Below are 8,455 nucleotides of genomic sequence, written 5' to 3'. Positions count from 1 at the left end.
GAATTCCGGGGTCCCAGACCTTGACTTTGCACCCATCTTCTTGTTGATCATCATTTTTCCACTTGGGTGGTGAATAGTCGGAATTCTCACTGAGACATCCAAACAGCTTCCTAGACCCATTCAGTTGAGCTTTATACCAACCATTGCGTTTAAACTTAAAGATTCCAACCATAATGAACCTTGTAGGACAATTCTTACCACTGACCATCTTCCTCTTACTCTTAATGCCACAAAGAGCTCTAAGTTGACCATCCGTCTCCAGTAGCCCATATTCAAGTGGAATTAGAAAGCTAAGGGATATGAATTTTACCCACTTGAATGTTGTGAAGGATGATGGAAACTTAGGGGGAGGGGTCTCCAATAACTTCGGCAAGGTGATTTCAAGCTCCACTCCCTTGTGCTCTTTGACAACTTCCACCTCTTTGCAAACTTCTTTAATTTCAACCTCTTCCTCTTGGTAGCTTTTCTCCAATTCAATCTCTTCTTTATTGCTTATCGAGGGCATGGGAGGCTGTGCTTCTTCTTCTTTAATCTCCTCTCTTGATCGACCTCTTCCAAGCCCTTAGTCATGATATGCATTGGAGGTTGTACACCCTCCTCAGCATCAATTTCAATCGCCTTGGAAGGTGGTTTTATAACCTGACTTTCCCATGGAGGTTCAGCATCTCCTAAGTCTTCAACCACTTTTTCCTCTGCAACTATTATGGCTTCCTCCATTTGTTCCAATACAAAGCCATGTTTCTCATTGTCCACCAAAGTTTCTAGTGTCTCCTTCATGCTTTGCTCTTCTTTTGATTTTCCACATGTAGCCATGGGAGTTCCTTGAGTGCTCAGATATTGGGAAGCTATTATATTTACTAACTCGCCTAAGGCAGCCGCGAAATTTAGCACACTCTTATTCATCCTTTCTTGCTTTTGAAGAATAACACGAAGTCTGTCATCCATTGGAGGTTGGGGTGGATATGAGGATTCATTGGTTGGGAGAGAGCATTCATAATAGGAAGGTGGTTCATCTTGATAATGATATGGAGATGGTGAATATTGAGGTGGTGGTTCATGAGAGTAGTTGTGTTGGAAAGGTGGTGGTTCTGTGTATGGTTCATTTGGCTCATAAGGTGGTTGGTATGGTGGATACGGGTTAGGGTCATATGGAGGTGATTGGCGGAAAGGGGCTTGTGAGTATGGTGGTCCAAAGTCATGTTGAGGAAGGGGTTCATAGGCATATGATGGTGGTTGTTGATAGTCCATTGGAGGTGGTTGTCGCCAAGAGGGTTGATCAAATCCTTGTGGTTCCTCCCATCTTTGATTGTTCCAACCTTGATGCCTGTTCTCATTGTAATTTTTTCTTCTTGCAACATAATTATAACCAGACTCATAGCGATGGGGGTGAGAACTCATGATAGCAAATAAAAATTTAAAAACAAAAATAAAAATAAATTGAAATTAAAAGGTTATTGAAATTTAAATTTTGAAATTTGAAAATTAAATTTTGAAATTTGAAAATTAAATTTTGAAATTTGAAATTTGAAATTTAAATATTGAAATTTGATTTTTGAAATAAGATAAGATAAGATTTTGAAAAAGATTTAAATTTCGAAATTTAAATTTTGAAATTTTAAATTTTGAAATATGAGATTTGAATTTTAAATTTTTAATTTTGAATTTTGAAAATTAAAAATTTGAAATTTTGAAATTTGAATTTAAAATTTTTTTTTAATTTGAATTTTGAAAATTGAAATTTGAAATTTGAAATTTGAGTTTTAAATTTTGAATTTTTGAATTTAATGAGGAAAGAGAAAAACAATAAAATGACACCAAACTAAAAATTTTTTAGATCAAAATGAAGAAAACAACTAAGAACAACTTGAAGGTCAAGATGAACACGAAGAACAATTTGAAGATCAAGATGAACACCAAAATTTTTTTTTTTTTGAAAATTTTTTAACAATTAAATAAAAACCAATAACCTCTTAATTTACGAAAAAGCAAAAATAAAAACAAAAAAAAATAAAGACTAATAAACAAGAAAAAAGCAAATATTTACAATAACCAATAATAAGGCACACGTTTGCAATTCTCCGGCAACGGCGCCATTTTGAAAGAACTGAAGATTGATGGTTTAGAGGTTATAGTAAACTCTCGTTGCAAGTATAGTTACTAAACCAAACAATCAACCTTTCTTACAAACATTTTGGTTGTCACAAGTAACAAACCCCTTTAAAATTGATAACCGAGTATTTAAACATCGGGTCGTCTTCTCAAGGAATTGCAGGGAGGTATGTTCTTATTATTGGTTATGAGTCTTGTAAATTGGGGGTTTTGGAAAGAAGGAGCAAGTAATGTTGAACAATAAGAATAATAGTAATAATAAAATAAACTCTTGGCAAGGTATTAAAACTGGAAGTCCTATCCTGGTTATCCTTATCAATTTTAATGAGAATTGGATTTTTCTCCCACTTTGTTAACCTCTAACTATGAAGGTAAGTTAAGTGGATGAATTAATTTTTATTCCTCAGATCCTAGTCTTTCCTTGGGAAAAGCTAGAGTTATTGGAACTTAAATTAATTCTTGAAGAATTCCAATTTTCAATCAACAATGAGTTTGATAACTCAAGAGTCACCAATTATTTAACCAAAGCCAAAAGGAGAAAATATCTAAATTGAATTAAAAGCATTTATAAATAAAGCAAAGCAAAATTAAATCTGAAAATACCTCGAATTGCATTAATAATAGAAGATCAATCTAAACATAAAGAGTTCATAAATTAAATTGAGAAAAGAAATAAAAAGAACATTGAACCTGGGATTGAGAGTCACTTCTAAAACTAAGAGAAATCCTAAATCCTAATCCTAAGAGAGAGGAGAGAACCTCTCTCTCTAAAAACTACATCTACTCCTAAAATTGTGAATGTGAAAACTTGTTAATGAATGGATGCATTCCCCTACTTTATAGCCTCTAATCTGTGTGTTCTGGGCTGAAAACTGGGTCAAAAACAGCCCAGAAATCGCCGGAGAAGAAATCTGCCACGCTGGTTTTTCGTCACTGCGACGCATCCGCATGGAGCACGCGGTCGCGTCACCTAGCATCAGGAAAACTATGGCATATTATATATCAAATCAAAGCTTCAGACGTTAGCTTTCCAACACAACTGAAACCGTGTCATTTGGACCTCTGTAGCTAAAGTTATAGCCGTTTGAGTGCGAAGAGGTCAGGCTGGACAGCTTAGCAATTTCTCCAACTTCTTGTATTCCTTCCACTTTTGCATGCTTCCTTTCCATCCTCTGAGCCATTCCTGCCCTATAATCTCTGAAATCACTTAACACACATATCAAGGCATCTAATGGTAATAAGAGAGGATTTAAACATAGGGAACTTAAGGCCAAAGAAGCATGTTTTCAAACAAAGCACATAATTAGGAAGGCAAATGTAAAACCATGCAAATAGTATGAATAAGTGGGTAAAGAGTTGATAAAAACTACTCAATTGAGCATAAGATAAACTATAAAATAATGATTTATCAATACTCAACCACTAGGAGACATGGTTCGGATGAGATTGCTATTTGGGCATTTGCTTTCCCTTTTTTTCTTGAGGGAAAAAGAAAATAATGGTTCTATACTCAACCCGATGAAGTTGTCACAAATTGGGATTTACTCCGGAGAGAGTTCTTAGATAAATTCTTTCCGTCGAAGGTTACTTATAGATTTAGGAATGAGATATCATGCATCATACAAGGTGAAATGGAAACACTCCATGAATATTGGGAGCACTTCAAGAAGCTCCTTGATTCTTGTCCTCATCATAGGATAGATGACTTGGTGTTGATTAGCTACTTTTGTCAAGGTCTCAAGCCTCAAGACAAGATTCTCTTAGATGCCTCTAGCATTGGTTTTCTTGTGAAGTTCAGGATGGCAGAAGAAGCTTGGCAACTCATTTCTGACCTAGCCGAGTCCACTCAACATGCGAGGCAAAGGAACAACCATCCAAAGGCTATTGCGGAAGTGTCTCCTAGTGAATCTGCCCTCACCAAAACCATCAGAAAAATGACAACCATTCTAAGAAAAATTCACCAAAATCAACAACAACCTCCACTACAACAACAATACCAACCAGAATCCCCACCAAGAGTGTGTAGTGTGTGTGCTTAAAATTCTCATTACACGAATGAATGCCCACAACTCCAAGAGGATAACACGTTGGCGGCAACCAACCCATTCTTCAACCGTTCAAACCAAGGCCCTTATCAACAAGGGAATAATTACAACCAAGGGTAGCGTAATCAAGGTTGGCAAGATAACTCAAATCAAGGTTGGCAAGATAATTCAAACTAAGGGTGGAGAGATAATTACAATCAAGGATAGAGAGATGGTTCAAATCAAAGGTGAAACAACAATTCCCAACAACAAAATTAAGGCCAGAGATACCAACTCCCTCACCAAAGACAAGCCTAAGTACCTTAACTCACACAACCTCAAGTTCCACAAATTACTTACCCTTCTTCTTCTTCATGCCAACCTCCCGTGGATGACACTCTTCGAACCCTTCTTTAACAGCAAAGGGAATTTCGAACCATCATTCAAGAGCTTTTATCCCGGTTACCTCTACCCTCCAACCATAACCAAAGCCCCTCTCAACCTTCAAGCTCAAGTGCAATTCCGTCTTAACCATTACCCAACCCGAAGGGTAGCCTCAATGCTATCACCTTGAGGTTCGGCACTATATTAGAAGAGAGGAGTCCCACGAATTCAAATGTGAGGGAGGCTACTTAAGATGAAGACAATGTGGAGGTGGAGGATGTAGAAGATGAAGAAGAAGCACAAGAGGTTGTTGAGGAAAAGAAAGATCAAGCAAGAGCTAGAGGTTCCAGAAAAGAAGATGTTTTGGAAGATCCTATCTCAATTCCATTTCTAACCTTGGCAAAGAAGGCAAAGAAGCAATTGGAGTTGGATCCAAAAATGGCGGACATCTTCAAGAATGTTGAGGTAACGATTCCCCTTTTTTATGCAATTTGTCAAGTTCCTAAATATGCTAAATTTTTAAAGGGTTTATGCATTAACAAGGAAAGGATCAATGATTTGAAAACCATTCTCTTAGGGAGTTCTATTTCAGCTTTAATGGGTGCTATTTCTGCTCTCTAAGAAGAAAATATTTAAGGGAGATGAGACAGTGGTCCTGACCAAAGAATGCAATGCAATCATTCAAAGCAAGTTACCAAGGAAGATGCCAGATCCAGGGAGCTTTCAGATTCTATGCACTATTTTAGGTATCACCTTTGACAAAGCCCTATGTGATCTTAGTGCAAGCATTAATTTAATGCACCTGTCTGTGATGAAGAAGCTACAAATTAAAGAGGCACGACCAACAAGGATAGCTTATGAGTCCATATTTTCCGATATATTTTGGTTTGATTAGAGTGGATTTCATCACATAAGCCCATATTTATTCATCTAAATAGCATGCTTTAGTGTTTTCTCCCTAAATTGAATTTAATTGTGAAAACATGCTCTTTTGTGCTTAATTTAGTCCATTTTAATTCACTTTAATCCCATTTGGTGCCTTGATGTATTTCTTAAGTGATTTCAGGTTTCCAAGGCAAGTATGGGTTGTAGAAATGAAAGAAAGAGCATGCAAAAGGGAAGAAACCATGAAGAAATGAAGTTTGGGAGTTTCAGCACACGTGCGTACGCACAAGAAGGATTTGCGAGAGACGCGTATGCGTGACCCACATGTACGCGTGGATGGATTTTGTGCAAACGACGCGTACGCGTGACCCACGCGTACGCGTGACCTGAATTACGTCAGCCTATTAATTGCAAATCGCTGGGGGCGAATTCTGGGCCTCCAGAACCCAATCCAACTCATTTCTGAAGCTATATGAGGCCAAATGAAAGCTGAATGAAGGGGGCAATTAGGTTTAGTTTTTATGATGTTTTTTATGCGTGAGCATCTTTCCTACCTTTTCCTAGTGAATTTGCATTTAATTTGTTGAGTTTAATCAAGAATTAATTATCTTTTAGCCACTATCGATTCTACTTTGAGTCTTGTGCAATTCTGTTTATTTTAGGTAGCATTCGGATAGATTTGATGGAGTTTCCGCAGAAAAAGAGAAGAAGGCAAATGATGCTGTCAATCTTGACCTCTCTGCACTCAAACTTGAATAACTCAAGCTACAGAGGTCCAATTGATGTGATTTTAGTGGCGTTGGAAAGCTAACTTCCAGATCTTTCCAACGATATATAATAGTCCATACTTCTTCTCCATCAATTCGGCCAAGGCTGCGCCTAACTTGAGATTTCTTAAGTTAGGCGTGGATTATTAAGGAATCAAGTGGTCCCCAACTCTCCAAGAAGCAAGCACGCAATCTCCTATTAATTCTGATTTAAACTTTATTTTATTTAAAAATAGGAAAAGATATTATTTAGTTTTAGGAAATATATTTTACATTAATTAGGATTAGATATAAAAGGGAAAAGAATCTCTCTTCTCCTCTCTTCTAGTTCATTCCGTAATTTACAGTTTACCTGAATACTAGTTTTTCTCTCTGAACCATGAGCAACTAAACCTCCATTGTTAAGGTTAGGAGCTCTGTCTATTGTGTGGATTGATACTATTATTTTTCTATTTTAATTCATGTACTGATTTATATTTCAAGAATTGTTTTCGTTCTTTATCTTATGAATTTGGGTGGAACGGAAGTATGACCCTTTTTCTAATTGAGTTCTTGTATAACTTGGAAAAGCTCTTTACTTGAACAACAGCTTGAAAATATATTCTCCTAAATTTCTAATTATCTGGACTTAACGGGATACGTGACATATAGTCCTCTTATACTTGGGTAATTAGGATTTCTGTGGCATATAAACTAGAATTGAACTTCACCCTCTAATTAGAATTAAGTGACCAAGGAATTGGTAGTTGATGAATTTTAGAGGAGACTAAAAAGGTCTAAGGAATTAGGGTTTAGTCACATATAGTTTGCCATGAATTAAATCTTGCATGATTAAAATAGTTAGTAAGAAAATTCAATCCGGAAAATAGATATCTCTGAAGCCTTAACTGTTTCTCCATATATTATTCACTACTTGTTTACTACTTGCTTTTCTGATTCTCTGACTTACTCTTTAATGCAATTGAACTTTCAAAACACCATTTTCTGTTTGTCTGACTAAGCGAATCACTCCATCACTGTTGCTTGATCCATCAATCCTCGTGGGATCGACCCTCATTCACCTGAGGTACTACTTGGTACGACCCGGTACACTTGCCGATTAGTTTGTGGGTATAAATTGCGCACCAAGTTTTTGGCGCCGTTGCTGGGGATTGATTGTGATTGACAACTTCTCGTTGTTTGATTGCTTAGTTTAGATAATTTTTCCTTAAATTATTTTTTTTAGTATTATTAATTTTTAATCTTCTTTTTTTCTCTATTTATTTCCTTTTCGTTCATAACCCCTCCCCTCCCCCCCTTTTGTCTTTGTTTGTTATTATTTTATTTTTCATTTCTTTTTTCTTTCTTTACATCTTTTCTTTTCCCTTTACGTTTCTTTCTTTTCGTTAGCTTTCCCCATCCCCTGTTTCTTTCTTTTTCTTTTATTTTATTGTTTATTTTTAATATATATAAAAAAATAAAAAAAAAGAGAAGGGAACTTTCGTTCTCTTTCTTTATTTATTCTCTTTTAATATTTCGTTTTTTTATTTTTCTTCAATAGGCGTTTTTGTTTCAGATTTAATTATATTTGTCCCTAGCTAATTTTTGAATATTACAGTATTTATTTTTTTTTTAATTTCTGAAATTAAGTTTGGTGTTACCTAGTTATTTTTATTTTAATTTTTTTGTTCATTTTTTATATAAAATTTGAAATTTTCACTTTAATTTTTATCTATAATTTTTGAACCCTTTGCTTTACTTATTTAGTTATTTTATTTTATTTCTTTACACATATTACCTCACTGGGAATTCTCTGCACTCTGACGTAGAGAATCTCATCTTTTCTTGTCTTCTGTCTATTTATGAACAGGAACAGAGACAAGGAACCTCTTTTAGACTTTGATCCTGAACCTAAAAGGACTTTTAGGCGGCGTTTACAATAAGCAAAACTTTACAAGATTGCAGAGTCTACTATGGATCATAATAATGCTGCTAATGCCAATGTGGCAAATCTAGTTGGGAATGAACAACCTAGAAGAGTGCTTGGCTCTTACACTGCTCCTAATGCAGATTTTTATGGCAAAAGTATTGTGGTGCATCCTATAACTGCAAACAATTTTGAACTGAAGCCACAACTAGTTACTCTTGTGCAGCAGAATTGTCAATATCATGGACTCCCTCAGGAAGATCCAAATCAGTTTATTTCTGATTTTCTGCAGATTTGTGACACTGTGAAGACCAATGGAGTGAATTCTAAGGTGTACAAACTCATGCTCTTCCCATTTGCTATGAGGGATAGCGCAAAGC

General features: G+C 35.8%; 1 non-coding gene across 1 annotated transcript; it reads right to left on the bottom strand.

Annotated features, from left to right (window-relative positions):
- Nucleotides 1-3,701: 3,701 nt before the first annotated feature.
- On the bottom strand, nt 3,702-3,808 carry LOC112740032 (small nucleolar RNA R71). Its single transcript, XR_003170968.1, has one exon. It is a non-coding gene; the product is annotated as a small nucleolar RNA R71 (small nucleolar RNA).
- Between the last annotated feature and the right edge of the window lie 4,647 nt (nt 3,809-8,455).

Source organism: Arachis hypogaea, chromosome 13 (genome assembly GCF_003086295.3).
Source record: "Arachis hypogaea cultivar Tifrunner chromosome 13, arahy.Tifrunner.gnm2.J5K5, whole genome shotgun sequence".
NCBI classification, from domain to species: Eukaryota; Viridiplantae; Streptophyta; class Magnoliopsida; order Fabales; family Fabaceae; genus Arachis; species Arachis hypogaea.
This window is presented reverse-complemented; position numbering and strand designations above follow the sequence as displayed.